This window comes from Triticum urartu, chromosome 3A (assembly GCF_056163025.1).
Source record: "Triticum urartu cultivar PI428250 chromosome 3A, HENAU_Tu73, whole genome shotgun sequence".
Taxonomy (NCBI): Eukaryota; Viridiplantae; Streptophyta; class Magnoliopsida; order Poales; family Poaceae; genus Triticum; species Triticum urartu.
This window is the reverse complement of record NC_141875.1, coordinates 684442737-684467251: the sequence shown is the minus strand read 5'-3', so window position 1 is coordinate 684467251 and position 24515 is coordinate 684442737. Positions and strand designations below refer to the sequence as shown.

The following is a 24515-nucleotide window of genomic DNA, read 5'->3' as shown; positions in this document are numbered from 1 at the left end:
TGGTTAGATGTTTTTCGGTAAAAAGATAAAACAGAGAAAGAAATAGAGATCCCCTCCCCCAAGAACCCTAGACAGGGCAAAGAACGAACCCTTCAAGGAAACGGAAAAAGTAGAGCCGCCGCAAGTCCGCGCCATTCCTCTCGATCTCGATGCGCATAGGCAAGACGAGGCATCGAGAAGAAGAACACCACCCCTTTTCAGGGGCAAAGATCACCACCACCGATCCATTCGACGGCGGCGCGCTCACCGCAAGGGGAACACGCGACCGATGAAGGGGTCGGCAGGGGCGCAGCCGCTCAGTCCATCTAGGTCGCCGTTGTGTGGCAGTTGCCTCTCTTTCTCTCTGTGGGGAGGTGGTGGATGGAGACTGTAAAAAGAAAAGAAGGGGAAAAGAGTGCTCGGGCGGCGCATTGTCGTCGCCGGCGGCCGGCGGAGCCCCGACCCCGCTGCATCACAAACCGGGCGAGGAGACAGATCGGAGACGGGCTCCTCTCTCTCTGCCACAGGAGGCTCATGCAAAGAGAAAAAGGGGGGAGGGAGGAGAGCTCGAGGGAGCGGTGGCTATCAGCCCCGTCTCCGGTGGCCAGCGGCCGGCCTAGTACCGTGGCGGCCCGGTGAACGGGACAACAATGCCTGGGGAGAACAAAGGGAGACGAGCGGCACGCGAGGGGAGGAAATGGATAGGGTTTCCCCTCGTCCCTGCCGTTTCGGTCGGTTTTGTTCGCCCGCAACGAACGCGTGGCCGTCAGATCCAATCCGACGGCTATGACGCAAACCCTAGCGCTGGGATGGGCCACTGGGCCGAAAGTGGACTCGCACGGCTGGGCTCTGGTTGGTTGGCGCGCTGAGCAGGCTGCGAGCGGCTCAGAGAGAGGCTGTGGGCCGCTTTCCTTCGCTGCAGGCCTCGCGCGCCAGGCCAACGCAGGGGCTCAGCTGCTGTTTTATGTATATAAATTTCCAGTGCTTTTGTCCATATTTTGGGCAGATTTACAATAGTTTTTTCTGTGCAATTTTTTCCAACGAAAATTTTGTTTAGAAAATAGAAAAGTAAACAGAAAAAGTTTCTGAAAATGAAAATAGAAAATTTTCAGAAAAAGAAATGTTCATGAATTTTTATAAAGAAAATAATAAAGTTCATGAATTTTTTAAGGAAAAGATTCTGTAAAGAATTAAAAGTTCATGAATATTTTTCCGCTGCATAAATAATTAATGCTCTTTTACACAGAAAATAAAAGTTAACATATAGTATTAAGTTTTTTAAGAGCATTATTAAAATGAATATGATTATGTTATTGTTTATGACCAACGTTATTAATAACATGATCATGTTTTATTATTGAAATTTAATGGTGCATTTATTTCTAATATTTTTCCCAACGGTAATATAGATTTAATTGCATAGACAATTATATGTTTAATTTGACCAATGTTAGATTAATGCATATGATTGTTATATTGATGTCACTTAAATTGCGATTTCAGGAGGCTTTCACTTGATGAGTTGCCTAAAAGAAGTTCCGACACTCAGAGGTGACAACCACACTGAGTGGAGGAAGAAAGTTGAACTGGCATTTGTTTGTGCTGATCTGGACTGGGTTCTGAATGAACCACAGCCGGTCAGACCTACAGAGCCGGTAAGAGAGACTACTGATGATGATGCTGCTTGGGATAAAAAGAGGGGGGATTATGATCCTTTGGAGATGTCCTACATCATAGACAATCAAAAGTGGGTCAATGCAACTAAAAAAATGCATGACCTTTATAAAGAATACAATTGAGAGCACCATTGTGGGCTCCATTGCAGAGTGCACTTCAGCAGCAGAGTTGCTGACAAAGATAAAGAGCCAGTTCACTGGCTCTTCAAAGATATATGCCACCTAGGTGTTAAAACAACTTGTGACAGAACAATACACAGATGGTGAAATAAGAGAGCACATCCTGAGGATGAGCAATATGGCAGCAAAGTTAAAGCCCATGGATGAGGATGTGGAGATCAAACCAAAGCTCCTGGTCCACCTGGTCATGGCTTCACTGCCAAAGGAGTTTGAAACTTTTGTTGTGAACTATAATATGTCACCTGGAACATGGGACATAGAAAAGACAATTGCTATGTGTGTCCAAGAAGAGGACAGACTAAAAGCTTCACATGGTGGAACACTCAACTATGTGAAGGATCATAAGAAAAAGAACTACAATCAAAACAGCAAAAGTTCTCCTTCAAAGCCACAAGGAAAAGCTCCCTATCAGCATCAGCGTCAGCAACAGTCTTTCCCAGTGGACAAAGACACTTGTCTCCAATGCAAGCAGACCGGGCATTACAAAAAAGACTGCCCTATTTGGCTGAAGTCCTTAATGGCAAAGCAAGGTAACAACATTGTTTCCTTAGTTAATGAATCCTTGTACACACAGTTTTCGAAATCTACTTCGTGGATTGACTCAGGGGCAACTGTTCATGTTGCAAATTGTTTACAGGGATTCCATTCGACCCGGACTACGCTAAGAAGAGAAGGAGGCATTGAAGTAGCCAATGGAATAAAAGCGGAAGTTGAAGCTGTCGGCGACATCTCCTTGGAGTTAGCTGATGGATTCAATCTTCTACTTAGATATGTTCTTTATGTTCCTTCATGTAATAGAAACTTAATTAGCGTTTCATGTTTGGACAAAGAAAATTATGAGTGTTATTTTGGACATGGCAAGTGTGCCATCTGGTATAATAATGCTTATGTTGGTAATGCTTTACTACATGATGAGCTTTATTTGTTATCACTTCGTGAAAAAGTGCATTCTGTATGCAATGTGAATGAACATGTTTCCGCGTCGAATAAAGAACAAAAGAAAAGAAAGAGAACATTCGACTCATCGAAATTATGGCACTGTCGCTTGGGCCATATTTCGAAGGGGAGAATAGAAAGATTAGTCAAAAGTGAAATTCTTCCACAGTTAGAATTCTCAGACTTAGAACAATGTGTAGATTGCATTAAAGGAAAGTATATAAAACAAATCAAAAAAGGTGTAATCCATAGCACAAGCACACTAGAAATCATCCACACTGACATTTGTGGACCATTTCCGGTGAAAAGTGTGGATGGATATGACTCGTTCAGAACATTCACAGATGATTACTCTCGCTATGGTTACATTTATCCAATTAAAGAAAGATCTGAAGCATTGGATAAATTTAGAATATTCAAAGCTGAAGTTGAAAATCAGCATGATAAAAGAATAAAGATAGTAAGGTCTGACCGTGGGGGAGAGTACTACGGTCGGCACACTCCATATGGCCAAGTCCCTGGACCTTTTGCAAAGTTCTTACAGGAGACTGGCATAGTTGCCCAGTATTCAATGCCGGGTGAACCTCAGCAAAATGGAGTAGCTGAAAGGCGCAACCGTACACTTATGGATATGGTGCGCAGTATGATGAGTTATTCCAACTTACCATTGGGATTATGGATGGAGGCGCTTAAAACCGCCATTCACATTCTCAATAGAGTACCAAGCAAGTCGGTGCCCAAAACACCGTACAAGCTATGGACAGGAAGGGTGCCCTCCCTATATCACTTCAGGGTGTGGGGGTGCCCTACTGAGGAAAAAATGTTTAATCCAAACATTGCAAAGTTATATCCCAAAACAGTAAGTTGCCACTTCATTGGCTATCCAGACAGATCAAAAGGTTTTCGTTTCTACTGCCCAGACAGATACACAAAGTTTGTAGAAACAAGACATGCAGTCTTCTTTGAGGACGAAATGATGAGGGGGAGCTTGGTAGCTCGGAAAATTGATCTTGAGGAGAAGAGGGTGCATGCACCTAATCCGATGATTCAGGAGCCATTTTTCTCACTACTAGTTGCAACTCCACCCATGACAACTATGGGGGTAGACCCGGAACCTGTCCGTCAGGAGCCGACTGAACCCGTTGTTGAGCATGAAAGGGATGTGCAACAACAAATTTTAGAAGAAATGCCAGAAGTTGAGGCACAGAACGTGCCAGAAACTGAGGCCCTTAGAAGGTCTACAAGACCAAGAAAGTCAGCTATTTCTACTGACTTTAAAGTGTATAACATAGAAATGGTTCATATGGAAAAAGATCCCACCTCATATGAAGAAGCCATGAGAAACCCCCATTCATCAAAGTGGATGAAGGCAATGGAAGACGAGATGAAATCGATGAGTTCCAAAGATGTTTGGGACTTAGAGGAAATTCCTAAAGGAGCCAACACAGTAGGCTGTAAATGGGTCTACAAAATTAAGTATGACTCTAAAGGGAATATAGAAAAGTATAAAGTATGACTCGTGGCAAAAGGATTTACACAAAGAGAAGGGATAGATTACAATGAGACATTTTCTCCAGTCTCATGTAAGGATTCCTTCAGAATCATAATGGCATTAGTTTCTCATTTTGATTTAGAGTTACATCAAATGGATGTTAAGACGGCATTTCTGAATGGTGACTTAAAAAATGTCTACATGAAACAGCCTAAGGGTTTTATCATGGAAGGCAAGGAAAATATGGGATGCCGCCTGAAGAAATCCATTTATGGATTAAGACAAGCCTCTCGGCAGTGGTATCTAAAGTTTAATCAAATGATTAAATGTTTTGGATTTAAAGAAAACATTGAGGATAATTGCATTTATGCAAATTTTAAAAATGGGAAATATATTTTCCTAATCTTGTATGTGGATGATATCCTGCTTGCTAGCAGTGATGTTAGTCTACTACAAGAAACAAAGAAATACTTATCCTCAAATTTTGACATAACAAATCTTGGTGAAGCATCATATGTTTTGGGCAAAGAAATTCACCGAGATAGGAACAATGGAGTCTTAGGACTATCGCAGAAAGCATATTTAGAAAAGGTTCTTAAAAAGTATAATATGCATGCGAGTAAAGCCACACCTGCTCCTATAGTCAAGGGCGATAGTTTTGGGAAATTCCAATGTCCCAAAAACCAGTACGAGATCGATCAAATGAAAGCAGTACCATATGCTTCGGCAGTTGGCAGCTTACAGTATGCACAAGTGTGCACTCGCCCTGACTTAGCTTTTATCACCGGGGTACTCGGTAGATATCAAGAGAATCCAGACATGGAGCACTGGAAGATGGTAAAGAAAGCATTGCGTTATGCGCAAGGCACGAAGGACTACATGCTAATATACAGGAGAAGTGATTCCCTAGAGATAAAAGGGTATTCAGACGCAGATTTTGCGGGGGACAGAGATGATAGAAAATCCACGTAAGGATACGTCTTCACTCTCGCTGGGGGAGCTATTTCGTGGAAAAGCTCCAAGCAGTCAATAGTTGCATCATCCACGATGTATGTAGAATTTATAGCATGCTTCGAAGCCACGGGGCAGGCGATATGGCTAAAGAAATTTGTATCCGACTTGAAAGTGGTAGATTGTATTCACAAACCACTAAAGATGTACTGCGACAACCAACCCGCAGTATTTTATGCTCACAACAACAAGTCGAGTAATGCTGCCAAAACAATAGAGATAAGGTATTATGTTGTGAAAGATAAAATCCAGGATCAAACTATAAGTCTCGAGCATATAAGAACAAAGGATATGCTTGCGGATCCGCTAACGAAAGGCTTACCACCCAATGTGTTCAAGGAACACATAGCCGGCATGGGTTTAAGGGAAAGCCTTATGATTCCTGGATAGGCCCAAAAGGAACGGAATTTACTTCTGATCATAACGTATGTTGTAGCTGTATGATTCTAACGGCAATTAAGCTGTGACGATGAAACATGCTCTATGTACCAATATGTGATGAAACAAATAAACTAGAAAGTATAAGATTAAAAGTAAAAGTTGAGATCAAGGGGGAGAATGTTAGGTTAATCTCTCCACCGAGTGGGCTCAACGGCCCATCGGGCCCTGATCTATTCGCGCCCTGATCGGGGGCGCCCAACCGTTCTATGGTTGGTGGGCCCCTGTGACCTGCGATATATAAAGAGGTGAGGGTCGAGGCGCATGGTACGAGGTTCACCGCGCCGCCAGACTCCCCACCGATATCCCCTTCCGATCTAGGGCAATCACAGTGCTCACGGGAAGCACCACTGCCACCTTTCCATCTCGATCCCTCTGCGATCACCGGCCCCTACATTACCATGGCCGGCTCTGGATCGAGCTCATCCGCACCCAAGGAAGGTAGGTTACCGGAAAGATCTAGCCTACCACGATCCATAGGATCTATCATGTTAGACTTCGTATTGTAGCCCTACTGTGTAAACCATACCTTATTGGTATTGGACTTGTATGTCATCATTATATATATGTGATAGGCCACCCCTTTAAGGGTTGAGCCAGTTCCCCTAAAACCTACGTTTTACAGGGAGGTGGTCGAGCTTGGCGGCGCGGGCGTCGTAGACGAAGTATTCTCGTTTGCTGAGCAAGACGGAATCGGATGGATGGTTACCGACGACAGCTCTTAGGATGACGAGGCCGCCATTGGTCTCTGTGGTTAGGATTTTGGGCTCGAGGGGAACATGGTGCGGTCCATGTCGGGGGCGTGGAAACACAAGTAAGAGACGAGGGGCCGGGCGACCGGGCAGAAGGTGACCTTGATGGCGCCCTTGAGTATGGAACCCATCGCCGGAAACTCGGCGGTGGTGGTGGCGGTGGTGGCGTTGTGGCGGTCGGCGAGGTAGGCGAATTGGTCGATGAGGACGAAGGGTCGCCACTCGCCGTCGTCGGGGTAGCCATAGGCAGGAGGAGTCAGTGGCCACTGCAAGTCCTTCTCCTCGCTGTCGCTGGCCATCTAGTCCTCACTTGCGTTGGATTCCTCCTCACCCGCGTCCATGGATTCCAGATCGACTGCCCTCAAGGTGTCCATGGCCATCGTCAGGTTCTTAATCGATTGCCTTCGTAAAGCTTCACTGCCCCGATCGATCGATCCGTGTTGGGTGTGTGGATGGATTTATGTGTGGCTCCGCCACTGGGTACACCTGCTATATGCTCGAGATGGCAAGCCCAAATGAAAGCATGGGTCGCGGCATTCCGCGAGATCGTGTCCATGTTCACGGCCTTCTTGAACAATGCCAGAGCAGTACACACATCAGCGCCTCTCCGGGCGTAGGCTGATACGAGGGATGTCCCCACTGTCCAGCGCGGCTCCATACTATACGTGCAGCGCAGGGCTGAGTCAGTGTCCACAACAAGGGATGAGTCGTCCCTGGGAGCACGCATTTGTTCTGCCCAAAGGCCAACCCGAATGTGTAATGGTCGCAAAATATGAATTATTGGTGAGTCGCAGCCTCCCCGCCTCCTCCTCATGATTTGTAAGTAGTTGATCACCGAACCGTGAACTCTCCACCGTGCGGCCTCCATGCTACATTTGCCGTGTTTCCAGACGGCTCCTATTCCAAGCAGAGTTGCATGGATCCGACTCATCACAAATATAATTTCTCTCATTTTATATGGTCTAGTTTATAGATTCAACTATTGCAACGAGACCAATTTGTACCAATCGAACGAGAGATACAACAAGTGGACAAAAGTATAGAGCCAAGGTTGTGCTATAAACAAGGGAAGGCCGGTGCACGGGTACATATTGTCTTTGTTGACCAATAATTGATCTCTTTGTATTTAAACCTGAAATGCATTTATTCATTAACATATTGTCTTCGTTGACCAACATGTAATAATCATTTCAAATATGTGTTTTACCATTTCTATTCCTCGTCATAATTTCCCCTTCAATGCTATTTTCAATATTTGGTTCAATTCTCTAAACCTGATCTTGCAGAAACATTACTACTAACTACAGAAACTTGTTTCGAAATGCTAAACTGAAATTTATTACTAGAACAGGTTAAATAGGAAAAGTATGTCATAACAATTGTTTTAAACTCAAGTACAATACATACTACAAAGTTTTTTCCGCAATACCTATCGATTTATTTGCGCTGATAAGCAAACATAGACTCAACCCTCTTTGAGTGCAACACATGCACGCTTGGTTTAACAATGAGAACAATTCTTTACATAATTTCTCAGCTTCAAATATATAGTATAGACTTATCGTGTAATAAATTGCAATTGGAAATCCTAAATTACGAAAATGAACCTTCGTAATTTGGGGTTTAGTTTCCCTTATGTATGATCACTAGACTTTTGAAATGGAAATACGTTGTGGATTTGTTGTAGGTAACCAAAACAGCATATTGTTTCAAACAACTTCAGAGTTTTTGATACCTCCTGTGATGGATATAATCCTGACAATACTACTGGGTTGTGAATGTAGAGGAAACATTATCTATTGATAAGTATGGATGAGAGTATGCTCAAGAAATTATACATGTTCTGGCCCTATGAGGTGCTGGTCATACCCTACTCGCACTACTAGGGATAACCCTAGTAGTACCGCTGGAATTAGAGCTATCAATAGCGCTGGTACAAGCGCTACCACTAAGGTGCTACAACTAACTGGTATCAATAGCGTTGGTTTTCCAACGCTACTGATATACCTAATTAGCAGTAGCACACCCTTCAAAATAGCGCTACTGATAACTGTATATAGTAGTAGCGTTTCTGATGAACAGTGCTACTGCTAAATTTTCCTGTAATTTTTCCCTGCAGCTTATTGGCGTTGTATTTGTATAGGTTTTATATATAGGATTTTCACCATATGATTTTATGACCATGATTAGTTATTATATACATCAATGGGTGAAATGGACGTGGATTAGATTGAAGTGGAGGCAACATGGTGCACACCGAAACTACTACTAATCCAAACTTGACCGCTTTAGTTTGGATTAGTAGTACTTTCGATCTGCACAATATTGCCTCCACTTGAATCTAATCCATGTTTATTTCATCCACTGATATATAAAATAACTCATCATGCTCATATAACAACATAGCACCATGCAACATCATTATCATATATAACTCATCATTATTTTCATAATAATAAGTCCGACTCATCATCATCATACAACTTCTACTCATTATCATAATAACAAGTCATATTCATCATCATCTTAGTCATCTAACCAACCCTATTTAATTGTTCTTAACACATGATCATGAGTATTAGCTAGGACCTACTATCCTCTCTAAGGTAAAATAGCATAAAACAAGAGTGGACATGATGCTCCATTATGGAGAATGGAGATTATCCTGTCTCCAATTCTTGCGCTTCGCACAATGTTGCTTCCAAGTAGCTCCCTATGATTGTTCATACATTTTTCCATTCTTTGATTGTCATGTCTTCATCGGTTTTAGAAATTCGTTATGAACAGCGGTGAACCCTAGGAAGACTTGGCCGTAAGCTAATAATATCAAGGCAACCTTTCGGAAACATCAGATCAAACACACAATGCTTCGGGATTTTCTGTTGAAAAGCATAATAATAACATCGTAGTTAGGAATGTATTTTGGCTTTAGAAGAATATATGCAAAAGATGCACGGATGTCGTAATAGTAAAAAATCTTGCCATGCCATCTCCATGGATTTTACCATAGTTCAACATGTGCAGTAGTGGCACATATTGACCATAATGTGCAGGAGTTTCACCACTGGTATTGTAATTCTCAACATTAATAATAAATGATATAAGATGATCTTTCTCCTCATAAGTTCATTCAGCGCCATCAGTGTAGTAGGTTCTGTCTACCATCTTCCGTACATTTTGTGAAGAATGAAAATAAGTTGTCAATGGAAATAAGTTGTCAATTATTTTGAAATAAACAATAGAAATTACTTAATAAATATGTTTGAGAAACTCACATAGAGGTAGAAGTGGAAGTGTATCAACAACGACCCAAATGTCCATATTCTTTTCGTCCATGCCATCTTCAGGATCACCAAGATCGAAGGTGACATACATACCCTCCTAAAAATCATATGCCTTGCACAGTGCTTACCTATTCGAGCAACCAAAATGGGATAAGCTCTCCGAATTGTACAACTTTACACTAAAATCATAACCATGATGGGTCCTGAGATGAACTATCTTTATCACCATATTTTCATGATCTTCGAAATTCAGATGCTCCAAGACATAGCGTATTGCATGGCATGGGATAAGCTAGTCGAATTATAAAAGACGGAAATTACATGTTGAAGAAGCAGAAGTTTGCTTAATTACGAAAAAAGGCATGTCACTGTGTACCGATTCAACATCGAAGATCTCATCGAGCTTAACACTAAAGCGCCGACCGTCCACCAGCCGAGGCATGTCGCACAGACCCCTGTCATCGCCACAGTAGTTGCACTCCGGGATCCTATCATCGTCGTCCGACATTTCCTTTGTTCATAATTCAAAGATTAAACTTCTAAGATTCAATATATGTACTACAAGAACTAAATTAGATCATTATTATTCATCACGGGTTGACTGTCGGTCTATCGAGTCTTTTCTTGAAAATTCTCATCTCATGTGGTTTATATGGTGGACACTTCCTCACTGTTATTTCAACCGTCGGTTATGGTAGCTCCTCCCTTCGTTTCCGAGTGCAGTATACAAAAATGTCTAGCACGCGGGAATGAAGGAGAAGCGACCCCCTCGACAATAGTTGGGATTCTTCGTCCTCTCTCATATATGGTGGACACACTCCCTCATTGATTTTTCAACCGTCAGTGATGGTCGTTACTCCTCCTTCCCCTAGTGCATAACAAAGGTCTAATACAAGGAGAAGAAGGAGAAACAACCCTCACGACAACAGTTGGCATTCTTCTTCTCTCATATATGGTGGAGACTTTCTCCCTCATTGATTTTTTGACTATCGTGTATGAATCCTCGACAGACTTAAAGTCAACTTGAAATGTCGTTTAACTATCTTTCTAGAAAATCCGGGCGACTCAATATTTTCTACATATTCTAGCACAAGCCATGCGAAAATTCATGGAATAATCCGGCATGACCTTTGCTAAAAAGGACATATCGAGCGCTTGAAATTTTACGGATGGAAATTAATCAACACTCCGGCAAAACATATGCCACTTAGAGGCGTTCGGGTCTCACCTCAAGGTCGGAGGGGGGCGGTGACGGGGACGACGGCGGCCGGGATGATGCAGGGGCTCCTTGATTTCTGCAAAAACAAAATATAAAAAAACATTATTATCCTCATTTTAGGACTTAGTGAAACCCTATGTCTAAAACAGAAACAAAATTTGTAAAACCTAGTTCTAACCCTAATAATTTTTACTGCCCATCTATCCATCCATTTGTCTAATCCTAGTTCTAACCCTAAAAATTTGTAAAACCTTCTTCTAACCCTAAAAATTGAAAAGACCTATACATTTACTAAAAATACCCTAGTTCTACCGGACTTTTCACTGTTTTGTCCTTCTCAGCAAACCTTGGGACAAAATGAACTCATTCGAAAACTATTTCACGATCTAACCCTTTGGGTAATGCCACAAGTCGTGGCGTTTCTGCTATATTTAGAAACGCCAAACTAGCCCGCGTTGCTTCCCTTAATAAATAAGTGACAACAAAAAGAACTTGCTCCAAACGCCACACACTTTGGCGTTTCATACATGGGAACAAATGCGACACATGTTGGCGTTGCCAGCAACGCCACAAGGGCTGGCGTTTCTACATTGAAACGTAGCTATTCGACCAGGCCAACAACACAGGCTAGTTCGGTGTTTCTAGATAGAGCAGAAACGCCACGACTTATGGCGTTTCAGAAAAGGGTCAGATCGCAAAATAGTTTTTGAAAGAGTTCATTTTGTGCTAAGGTTTGCTGACAAGGTCAAAACAGTGAAAAAGTCCAGTTCTAGCCCTAACATCTATCCATCCATCCATCTATCTATATATCCATCAATATATCCATCCATCCATTTGTCTATATATGCAATATATCAAAAAAACATAGTTCTAACCATCTATCTATTCATCTATCTATCTATCTATCTATCTATCTATCTATCTATCTATCCATTCATCTATCTATCCATCTGTCTATGCAATGCAGGAGAGATCGAAGGGAGGGAGAGGGTCAGAGGGAGAGGGCTGGGAGGGTGAGAGGGATGGAGGGAGAGAGGGGGAGCAGGGAGGGAGAAGGGCGAGGGATGGAGGGTGAGGCAAGGTCGGAGGGAGAAGGGAGGGAGGGAGACTTACCGGGCGATAGCGGCAGCGGGCGACGGCGGCGGGGGTTAGGCGATGAGAGTGTGGGAAGGGAGAGTTATCGCGCCGGCTGGGGGGGGGGGGATGATAAGGTAGCATTAACAGTAGCGCTGGCTGCTCGCCCAGCCACTACTAGGGAAAACCTTATACACAGAAACTTACCAGTAGCGCGGGACAAAAAGAAGGGCTACTACAATTTACCACTAGCGCATGTTATCCAAACGCGTTGCAGCTAAGATCATAGCAGTAGCGCGTCTAACTGTAGAGGCGCTACTACTACAATTCTCCTTACTATTCTCGCCAGGGTACCTATAGTAGTAGCGTGCCTAAGAAAAGCGCGCTGCTGTTAAGATTATTGTAGCAGCGTGTTTCGCGCAGGAAGCGCTACTCCTAATGAAAAGAAAATAAAATGAAAAACATATAGAAAAGTAAATGAAAATGAAAGAAATAAAAAAAAGGGGAAGGAAAAAACAAAATGTGAATGAAAATAAATGAAAAAGAACAATAAAGGAGAAATGTGTAGCAGCAACGGTCTTTATGGACATGCGCTATAGCTAATGTAGCAGTAGCGCTTTCCGTGGAACGCGCTGCTGCTACTTTCCACTTAACCAACCGTTTTCTTCTTCCCCAACGCCTACTTTCCCCAAATCCAACACGAGTGCGTCTTCTGTCGCCGCCGTCATCGCCCGGTCGCCGCGCGCTCTCCCATCGCCCTCTGCACGCCGTCGACGCCGCCCCTGACCCCGACCTCGACGCCGCCCCTGACCCCGACCTCGACGCCGCCCCCGACCCCGACCTCGACGCCCCCAACATTGCCGCTCTCCCGTGCGCCCGCTGCCTCGACCCCGACCCCGTCCCCTACCTCGACGCCGCGTGCCCCTCTCCCTAACTCCGCCGGCGCCCGAGGTGTGCACGCCCTCCTCCTCCTCCTCCCCTACCTCTGCCTAGCTAGGTTTCTTAGGGTTAAATTTCAGAGTTCATCTAATTAGTTAGAGTTCATCAAATTAGATGCCAATTATAGCAGTAGTTGTTAAATATAATTAGTTTTAGAGTTCATCAAATTAGTTAGGGTTGAATTTTAGAGCTCATCAAATTAGTTAGGGTTAAATTTTAGAGTTCATCAAATTAGTTAGGGTTCATTAAATTTTAGAGTTCATCAAATAAGTTAGGGTTAAATTTTAGACTTCATCTAACTAGTTTTTTCACTGTTTTTTAGTAAGTCTTTAATAGAATTAGTAAGAAAATTAATATAACTAGTTGAACTAGTTTATTTTTAGTAAAAACTAGTTTATTTTTATTTATAGTAAGTGCTTAATTGAACTAGTTGACTTAATAAAACTATTTTATTTTTAGTATGAAAATTAATAGAACTAGTTTACTTTTTTAGTTAAAGAAATTATTCCCGCATCGACGTCGATGATGCCTATACCGCATCCTCGTCATCGAGTCGGCGGAGGACACCTGCATCACCAGATGGGCCATGTCCGGGACTCGGCTTCTCTGAGGTGGTACTGGGAGGCGCTACCTACCGAGGGTGCAGATTGGTGAGGAGTCAGCCCGTCGTTGACTCGAACCTTCTTTGGTGGCGGTCGCGTGGGCCAGTGACGATCGAGAGGCTCGAGGACCCCGCGGAGGTGGTGCATCACCGTGTCAGTGAGGAGGACACGCACGTCCGTCGCTACTTGTTTGCGTTGGAGCACAGGTTCTCCAATACCTGGCAGGTTCTCTAGGGATCTCTGTGGGTGTCCACCGCCCACGCCGATACCTGTCGTGCGCTAGGGTTTTAGTTGTATTAGTGATGTTATATGTATGATACTATTCGGGATGTATTAGTGATAATATTCGACGATGTACGGACGCATGAGACGATTTACTTTTGCTTATTGAATGCATGCTAATTTGAATAATTATTTATTTTACGATTTGGTTTTGCTTATTGAATTCTCATGTCAATATGAGTCCTATAAGATATTTTGAAATGTATATCTTGTCTTGCTCAAATTGGATATGTGCTTGCCCAAGTGGCCGGTCATGTTTGCAGGTTACACCTCCGAGTGGCCTATGTTTTGCCGGAGTGTTGATTCATTTCCGTTCCGGTAAATTTCAGGCGCTCGATATGTCCTATTTTAGCAAAGGTCATGCCGGATTTTTCCATGAATTTTGGCATGACTTGTGCCAGAATATGTAGGAAATATCGAGTTCCCCGGATTTGTGTGTTCAGTATCCTGGTAGTTGCCTTTGATCGATTTTCAATTAATGTTTCAATTATGAACATAGGAAATGACGACGAAAAGGATTTCAGTATTTGAGAATACTGCGAAGACGAGCGCGGCCTGTGCGACAGAATCTTCCTAGATGATGGTAGGCGCGTCAGCATCAAGCTGGACGAGAACTTCGAAGTGGATACAGTAAATCACAACGACAAGTCTTTTTTCGTAATTAAGCATGACATCTGCTTCATTTGTTTCAGCTTATAATTTAAATTTTTTACTATTCTACTACCGTATCACCTGCCATGCAAGAGTTTTTGTCTTGGATAAGATAGGTTTCAGTCTTATAAAAACTACTATGGAGGTAAAGAGAGTTCACTTGAAGACCGAGCATGGTTATACTTTCCACGCAAAATTATACAACACAGACACCTACACCTATTTTGAACGCAAAACTTGGCAAGCACTATGCAAGGCTTATGCATTTGAGCCTGATATGGTTATCACCTTTGATATTGGTCCCGAAGATGATATTGAAGGTAATATCAACATCTGGGTCGATGTGTAGACGCCTCCAGTTATACCATTATGTGAGTTATCAACCATATTTATGTCTTCAAAATTATTTATTAAAAAATAGTTGACAACTAATTTCTATTGACAACTTATTTCCATTCAAGCAAACATGTCCGGCATTTGGTAGACATGACCGTCCATTGTCCCGGGGCTGAACTAAACTGCGAGGAGATAGATCATTATGTTTCATTGCTTGAGGATCTTCATACTGTCAAGACAAATTATTTTTCCGGACTTAAGAATCTTTGTACTCAAAACATGCGACCAATAGTGTTCGTACTAAACTACGGTAACATCTATTTAGGAAAGATGGTAAGATTTTTACTATTTGTCCTCAGTGCATCTTTTGCATACATTATTTTTTAAGCTAAACTTCATTGCTAAGTATGTTACTATATGATGTTCTTCAACAGGGATTTCCGATGAATGTTGTGCCTCATTGGATCGAGACTAAAGGTCGCATGAGAATTGTTAGCTTACGGCCAAGATTTCCTACAATGCACTTTAGTGCATTCAGGATTTCTAATAGCGAGGAATGCTTAATAGTGAAATACTGGAGCAAAATTGTGAATGATCGCAAAGAAGTACTAGGGGGCAGAAATCAGAAGCGCAGCCCACGATTATGAGACAGGTTCATTTGCATGCTCCAACTTGATGAAGCAGGAGTGCTACACATGTTTTATGTTATTTTAGCTGAGAGAGAGCGGCAGGAGTGATTAGCTAGCTAGAAATGAGTTATGATTATTAAATAGCTAGTGTTGGTGGTAATGACTATGATGATTATTATTAGCTAGTGTTGGTGGTGATTAGATAGCTACCGCGGCTAGTATTGGTGGTGATTAGATAGGTACCGCAGCTAGTGTTGGTGGTGATTAGCTAGCTAGAATGAGTTTGAAGATGATGATATGTGCTACACTATGACTATGATGATTAAATAGCTACTGTTGATGGTAATGGCTATGATGATGATTAAATAGCTTGTGTTGGCGGATTATATTCAAGTGGAGGTAACATGTGGTGCACATCGAAAGTACTACTAGTCCAAACAAGATCAAGTTTGGATTAGTAGTATACTTTTGACATGCACCACATGTTGCCTCCACTTGAACCTAATCCACCTTCATTTGACACACTGTTATGGACATATTGATATAACAACCTCATAATTGGTATTTTACCAAAATTTGTATAACGGCGTATAAATACATTAAAATTTTAAAAAAATATAAGAAAAAGAATACTAGTAGCGATGGAGAGTAAACACGCTACAACTAGCTATATTAGCAGTAGCGCTGGAGTGAACAAACGCTGCTGCTATATTTCTTAGCAGCAACGCACATAGCACGCGCTACTGCTAAGGAATAGCTATAGCGCCTTATCAGTAGCGTGTCCTCCCGCGCTACTGATAGGCGAAATACCCGCGCTACTGCTAAGTTGGGCCCATCAAGCAGACTTAGCGGTGGCCTCGTGTCCCAGCGCTACTGTTATGTCCCTAGTAGTAGCGCTGGTTCCAGCCAACCGCTACTAGTACGTGTAACCCCTGCCGGTGGCCATGGGACCACTTAGCAGTAGCGCTTCCAGGGGGCCCAACGCTATTGTTACTTTGATACCTGTAGCGCTTGTTGTCAACCAGCACTACTACTAAATTTCTATCAATAAGCTTTCTCCTAGTAGTGTCCTGCGGTGTTGTTGCTCGTGGCGCATGTTATAATATGAGAGATTTTAACCATCAGCTTGGTGCCCTCCTCCCGGCTTATATAGAGTTGCCTAGAATGGGTGTCATAATGGCTTGGCGTTAATGATATTGATGGCCATATGCATGATGATTATTTGTGGCTATTACTACTAGTAACTGATGTATTTAACTATATTACAGAACATTTGGGCTACAACGGTATTAAATGATGTGTGGAGTCACGTTATCCTATGACACAGCCAATTGTAGGTCTTCTAACTGTTCATGTTTTATGATCTTCATAATCACGTTGAAGATCACACGATGTTCTCTCTCCTAGGGCTCCTGCGACCCACGGGCGATAGGCGGTTCCTAGGGTTAGATCGCTGTTTGGGCCTGTGATTTTCGAATCCCAGATCCGTTTCCTCCCCCCCCCCGTCCGCCTTTTCCTCTGCTGCATCTAGACGTTGGCGATTCCAATCCTCTGCCGCTTCGTCTGACTGCGATTGAGGCGCAACCAGTAATTCTGGAAGATGAAGATGAGGTCGATCTGGTGGCTCCGGATTGTGCCCTGATGGGGAAGGTGTTGTCCCCCAATCTTCTTCATATCCAGACGATCTCATCGGTGATGCGGTTGGCATGGGGAAACCCTAGAGGTTTGCTGTTCCACCCCTTGGGGGACAATGTCTTTGTGGCTGAATTTGGTTCCGAGGCCGATCGTGCCAGGGTGATTAAAGGCTTGCCATGGATGGTGGGCAAGCATGCAGTTTTGCTAAAGGTTTTTTTATCTGAATACTCTCCCGTCTCAAGTTCATTTTGACCGCTTGGTGCTTAGGGGCTCGTATTATGCATGTTCCTCCGAGGCTTATGAAGGCCAAACTGGGAATGGAATTTGCCAAGCCGATTGGGAGGATTCTCAAGGTGGATTCGGATGCGGATGGTTGCTGCTGGGGGAGTTTCATGAGAGTGAGAGCTGAAATTGCTGTCCAGGAACCGGTGTTGCATTATGTTACGGTGACCTCTCGCAAGTTGAAAAGGACGGAGACGTTCTCAGTCATGTACGAGCGACTGCCTTTTTACTGCTACTCTTGTGCCCTCCTTGGTCACTCCTCGGTTCTGTGCCCAAACCCAGCGACTAGGGACGAGCATGGTGACCTACCATATGCGGCAAGAAAACTTTGTGTTGCTGATGATCAGTTGAAGAGATCTGGCGGCACTAGGTCCAGCTCGGCCTCTTCCTTGGCTACCGATGCTGGCTCGTCTGGGACTGTTTGGTCGGGTGACTCTGGTCGTGGCAGGGCGGCTGCTCAAGGCGGTCAGGGTGCCTCTGAAGGCGAGGTTTCCTCTCCCAACAGACGCGGTGGCTCTACCCGTGGGCGGGGGAGGTCCAGCCGCGGCAGGAGAAGAGGTCGCACCGGTGATCCTGGGCGTGAGCTTTTTTCCTTCAGTTCTGAAAAGCAAGTCCAACTCAGCGGGACAGAAAAGGAAGCCTGCCAAAGCTCCTACCTCCTCTCCACCCCAAGGCTAGGAGGATGATAATATATTAGCCCTTGTTGTTGTGATAGGAGAGCCTATGGGTACTACAGATGATAATCAGAACTCTGAGGTGGATTCCAACAAGAAGCAACGTGTTTCAAACAACCGATCGACGGATCCGGCGGCGGCTGCGGTGCAGCCCCACCAGACGCAACGAGTATCTTATGTTGGAACTGTTGAGGTTTGGGGTCGAACTCGACAGCTGGTGAGCTTCGCTGGCTTGTGAAGCTACACCGACCCTCCCTCCTCTTTTTGTCTGAAACGAAGATGAGGGACACCCGTGTGAAGAACTTTATGTGGTCTCTAGGTTTTTCTGGTTGCTATGCTGTTAATGTTGTGGGACTCAGCGGCGTCCTTGCTTTGTTTTGGAAGGCACCGGCTGATGTTACTGTGAAGGCTGCCAATAAGCGTTTCATTGATGTTCATGTGAAGATTGATGAGGGGGTGACTTGGCGTGCCACCTTTGTGTATGGGGAGCCAAGAAGAGAGGATAGACATCTGTTTTGGGAGCTCCTTCAACGTTTACATCGGTTGTGGAATGGGTCGTGGCTTTGTTGTGGAGACTTCAACGAGGTCTTGGCTCAGGACGGACATTGTGGCCCCCGAGATCGTTCTGAATCTCAAATCACGGCTTTCCGGGATTGCTTGATGGACTGTTGCTTGAATGATCCGGGGTTCTCTGGGCCGAAGTTTACGTGGAGCAATAAACAAGAGCCTGATTGTCATGTAAAGTGTCGCCTGGATAGAGCTGTGGCGAATGGAGCTTTTTCAAACCTGTTTGATGGAGCTGGGGTGGAGAATCTTATTGCAACGTCTTCGGATCATTACCCCGTGCTGGTCCAGCTTGGTGGCAAGACCCAACAGCCTCGTCCGCCTCCGGTCCAGCAGGGTTTCCGCTTTGAAGAAATGTGGCTTCGGGCTGAGGACTACAGAGAAACTCTTGAGCGAGCATGGGATGAGGGGAGGGATGGTTGTCCTTCTCTCCGGTCAACTTGTGCCAATCTCAAACATGTGGCTAGCCATCTACGCTCTTAGAGCAAGGAGGCCTTCGGTTTTATTCGGAAGCGGATTGGTCGTCTGGAGCGCCGTATTGCTACCATTCAGGCTTCACCGTCCTCTCCTTCACTGGTGGAGGAGGAACGCTCGATTGAGGGACAACTCTGTGAGCTTTTTGAGAGGGAAGAGATTATGGAGCGGCAGCGTTCCCGCATTGATTGGTTGAAGGCGGGGGACCGCAACACGGACTTCTTCCATGCTAGAGCTTCGGCGCGCAGACGTACAAATCGGATCCACTCTCTTATGCGCGAAGATGGTACTAGCTGCGACTCTCAGGCCGGAATCAAAGGTATGGTTCAGGGGTACAATGACAAATTATTTTCCTTTGAACCATGCAGCGCAGCCGATCGTGTTTTTGATGCAATTCCTCACAAGATCACACCGGAGATGAATGAGGATCTTTGCAGGCCATACACTAATGAGGAAATCAAAGCTGCTCTGTTCCAGATGGGCCCTACTAAAGCTCCCGGACCTGATGGATTTACAGCCCTCTTCTATCAAACGCATTGGAACTTTCTAGAAGAGGATATTTGTCAGGCTATCCGAGGTTTCCTTGAAGGCCGGCCAATTCCTGAGAGTTTCTGGGACTCGGTGATTGTTCTTATTCCCAAGACAACAAGACCGAAGCACCTAAAGAACTTCCGGCCAATTAGTCTTTGCAACGTGCTCTACAAAATTGCTTCCAAAGTACTTGCCAATCGTCTGAAAGTGTTACTGCCTGTTGTGATCTCTGAAAGTCAGAGTGCCTTTGTTCCTGGGAGATTGATCACTGACAATACTTTGATTGCTTATGAGTGTCTTCACACTATTCGGAAGCAGCGGGTAAGGCAGCCCTTCTTTGCCCTCAAGATAGACATGATGAAAGCATATGACCGTGTTGAATGGAGCTACTTGCATGGCTGTCTCTCTAAGTTGGGATTTGCTTCTGCATGGATCGATACCGTCATCAGATGTGTCACCAATGTCCGCTATGCAGTCAGGGTTAATGGTGAGCTGACTGATCCTGTGGTACCTTCACGGGGTATCCGGCAAGGGGATCCAATAAGCCCCTACCTCTTCCTCTTGTGCACCGAGGGTTTGTCTAGTCTGCTGTTCCAGAAGGAGTGTTGTGGCGAGCTACATGGGATAAAGAAACGGCCGACAAGGCCCTCCTATCTCACACCTCCTATTTGCAGACGATAGCATCTTCTTTGCTAAGAGTGATCAGCGTAGTGTGGACTCTTTGGAATCAATGCTGCACATGTACTGTGAAGGGTCGGGTCAAGCAATTAACAAAGAGAAGTCATCTATTTTCTTTGGTCAGAACTGCCCGGACAGCATTAAGACTAGAGTGAAGAATGGCTTGGTTATCCAAAATGAGACCTTTCATGATTCATATCTTGGTATGCCAACTGAGGTTGGTAACTCTCCAACAAGCACTTTTAAGTTTTTGACTGACAGAGCATGGCAAAATCTCTTTGGCTGGTCTGACAGGTCGCTATCAAGAGCTGGTAATGAAACCTTGCTGAAATCAATCACTCAGGCCATCCCAACATTTGTTGCGAGCTGTTTCCATCTTCCTGTTGCTACTTGTCAGAAGTTTAGGCAGATTGTGTCTGATCAATGGTGGGGAAGGGAAGATGGAAAGAAAAAGATGCATTGGAGATCTTGGGCATGGCTGTCGACTCCCAAATCCTTAGGTGGCATGGGTTTTCGTGACATGACCCTTTTCAACCAAGCTCTCCTGGGCAAACAGGGATGGAGGTTGCTGACCGAGCCCAACTCACTTTGTGCCCGCGTATTGAAGGGTCGATACTTCCCCAACGGTGACTTCTGGCATGCCTCGGTTCCAAGAACTGCTTCTGCTACTTGGAGGGGCATCATCCACGGCCGCGATCTATTGACGCGTGGGGTTCAGTGGGGGATTGGTGATGGCCGTCACACACATATCCTATCGGATCATTGGATTCCGTCCACCCCACCTGCTTTGGTTCAGCCTCTCTCGCCGATCCCATCGATCGCGTCTGTGCACTGCCTTATTGATGAAGAAAGGGGGACGTGGGATGAGGACTCGGTGCATGCTTTCTTTCCTGAAAGGCTAGCAGAAGATATTCTTCTCGTTCCTGTTAACAGGAATGGCGGTGCTGATTTTGCCCGTTGGCCTTTCACAAGATTTGGAGAGTACACTGTCAAGTCAGCGTATAAGTTGGCGAGAACTGACCTTTTTATCTTGAGCAGGAGTAACAGTGGGATGGGTCTGAACTCTCGTATGGCTGAAGATGAGAAGTTTTGGAAGGCTCTATGGCGGGTCAAAGCCCCCAATAAAATGAAGATTGCTCTTTGGCGCCTTGCGCACGATTGCCTGCCGTCTGGTGATCAGCTCCGGAGGCGACAGATTTCAGCGAGACCTGACTGCTTCTTCTGCGGTCGGCTGGAAAGTATCGAGCATGCGTTGCTGTTTTGCCCACATGCTAGGGCTGTTTGGGACGGAGTCAAGGAGTTCTTCGACGTTCATCTTCGCAGGTCTTCCTTCTCTTCTCCAAAGCAATGGCTGTTTGAGTTCCTGTCTTCTTGCTCTGACCAGGAGGCGACTGTTCTAATGGTTGCCATTTGGCACATATGGGAGGCTCGCAATGCGGCAAGGAATGAGCCTACTGCTCCTTCTCCTGGGAGTACGGCTGCTAGAACCAAAGCTTACATTGAACTCATTTTTCAGCATATATTCAATCATGTACCTGCTACTAGGCGTGAGACCTCTTCTTCTGTCCGTCTTTGGTCTCCGCCGCTGCAAGGTACGGTGGTTGCGTTCTCTGACGCCGCTGTTTGTGAGGAGCTGGGCACCTCCAGTGTGGGTGTGGTGATTCTCAACCATTAGGGGAATTGTGTGGCTGCGTGCTCTGAACCTTTAAGGGGCGTGCGATCACCGGAGTTGGCTGAAGCAATGGCTCTTCGGCGTGCTGTCAGTTTAGTCCGGGAGGAGGGCTTTACTGATGTTATGTTCAAGACTGATTGCCTCTCGGTGGTGCAGCGTTTACAATCTTCGTCCATGGATCGCTCGGTGGTGGGCACTGTTCTTAAGGATGTCAAATCTTTGGCTAATGGCCTCTCTTCTGTGGCCTTTCATCATGTTCGTCGGCATTGTAATGTGGTGGCTCATGTATTAGCTAGATCAAGCTTGGGCTCTTCTAGCCTTTCTATTTCTCGTTTTGCTCCGGACTGCATCCGGGAGACCCTTTGTAAGTTTGTTGCTTGATCAATAAAGGCCGACGTTCTATAAAAAAAACTGTTCATGTTTTCCAGGTAACCGACTACCGAGTCATGCCCGTCAGGAGGTCCTATGATCCGACTGCAGGCACTTGGTCCTCTCGTGAGCACCCCCACCGATATCTATTTCCTCCGGTTGTGGCTCCAATGCGGCTCATGTATAGCCCATTGGCCCATTTGTTTGCAGGACCGTGTTTTTGATTGGCCTAGGCCTTGGGCCGGGCTTTTATGCGTGTTTGTGCCTAGATTATATTATAATATTCCAAGTGGTGGTCTGAGACGCATGGGCATGATTTGATCAAGTTTCCAAATCAACATCCTTCACGTGGAATGGTGTTCGATTGACATTCCACGTGAAGGATTTTTACTTGGAAAGTTTGCGCAACCAGACATTCCGCTTTTCATCAGAAAAACCCGACTCATTTCACAGGGATGTCCTGGGCGCTCCTTTCTCTTCACGGAGCAAATCTATGACGAGTGTCGCTTTACTCTTTTCATTGAATGTTTTGCACTCAGATTATCATCATTCTCAAAGAACAAATGTCTTGACTTGGGACTAAGCCTGACAATCGAATTGATGTGAGCTCTTTGAGCCGACTCAATATTCGTCCGAATGCAATGTGAATCACCAAAAAGTCATCATTACAAATCTTCCTGAGTTGGCATGTCATAATCTTTTGTATGTTGTTAGACCTCCCACTGACTCATTTCTAAGAGTGGACTCCTCAGCTTATGTGATCCGACTGACTGAGAATCTTGCTGATATACCACAAGATTCCCGCATGCATGATTGACGGTTTGGGTTCCTTTGTTGATATTGTGTCGCTCGGGCTTCTCATGACGGTATGCAGCCTTCCCCTATATAAATAGCGGGGGTATGAGAGACAGAGGGGTTGCACGTTCACATGATGGCTCAGCAAAAAATCACCGGATCCAATTTTACAGGAGTAGCGATTCCCTAGAGGTGTTGGCCGTTGCATGCCCTCTTTATTCTCTTTAACTATCGTAACCCGTGGCACGACAAGTGCAGTACATGTGGGCTGGAGCATGTGGCACCTTGCCCACAAGAAGCCAGCGCGACATAACAAGCCGGAGAAGGTGCTTCACGAATCAATCGATGGCCTGGCCGATGATCTCTCCGAGAGTGAGAAGTGGGCACCACCGGCGTCATAAACTTTTTATCCTTCCTTTCATACATTTATGAAAAAAACAAAAATCCAGCATATAATTAAATTTGATGAGGCATAAACAGCTTGTGTTGGAACACCCTCCTGTTTTTTTCATTCCATAGATATCTTTGGGGTTGATCAAGTGCATCTTGCACCACCAACCTTTTACTGAATTGGAAGAAAGGGCCACGTCCATCAGCTGATGGTGGATGGAGCCAGCCGCTGTCCAGACCTCTTTAGAATAGGGGCAGATCACAAAAGGCGCAGGTCGGGTTGCAAGGCCATCCTCTGGTGGATAATCTGTCTGCCGTCCAGTTTCGGTTCTGCATTAGCAATCATAGATAGAATTTTATCTTGTTCTCGGCTTTCACCTTCCAAGTTTTCTCCAGAAGTGATTGTTTGATTCGCCCTATGAATTGGGCATCATAAGCATCATGGGCCGTGTATATTCCTATGGAGTTAAAAAGCCAGACAATGCTATGTCTGTCCTGAGACAGCTGCACTTCTTGGATCAGCTCCCACAAGTTGACAAATTGCAGAACTTGCTCTTCGTTGCCCATCCTTTGAAGCCCCTTCATCCACTAGCTTTGCAACCTCTGGAGCCACTTCAATGGGTGCGACCCCATGCAGCCACTTGTCCTTCCAGAAGTTCACCTTTTGTCCATTCCCCAATGTGATCTTGGTGCAGGCGGAGAAAAGGTCTCTGTCAGTTGCGTCGCAAGGAATTTGGGAACCTTTCCAAGGTCTGTCAGTGTCATCCCATTCGAACCAACACCATCTGAGTCTCAATGCTCTGCTATAATAGGTTAACTCTTTGATTCCGAGGCCACCGAGACTTTTGGGGGAGCAACATTGTTTCCAATTTACCAAGCATTTACTTCCGCTTGCCTCCTCATCCCCAGCCCAAACAAAGTTTCTTCTACATTTGTCAAGCTTTTTGATAGCCCATTTATCCATTGCAGAA

At 44.8% G+C, this 24515-nt stretch overlaps 2 pseudogenes; both read left to right on the top strand.

Annotated features, from left to right (window-relative positions):
- Positions 1-1490: 1490 nt before the first annotated feature.
- On the top strand, positions 1491-2519 carry LOC147981584 (uncharacterized; annotated as a pseudogene).
- Positions 2520-17175: 14656 nt separating this feature from the next.
- Positions 17176-18309, top strand: LOC147981583 (uncharacterized; annotated as a pseudogene).
- Positions 18310-24515: the final 6206 nt, after the last annotated feature.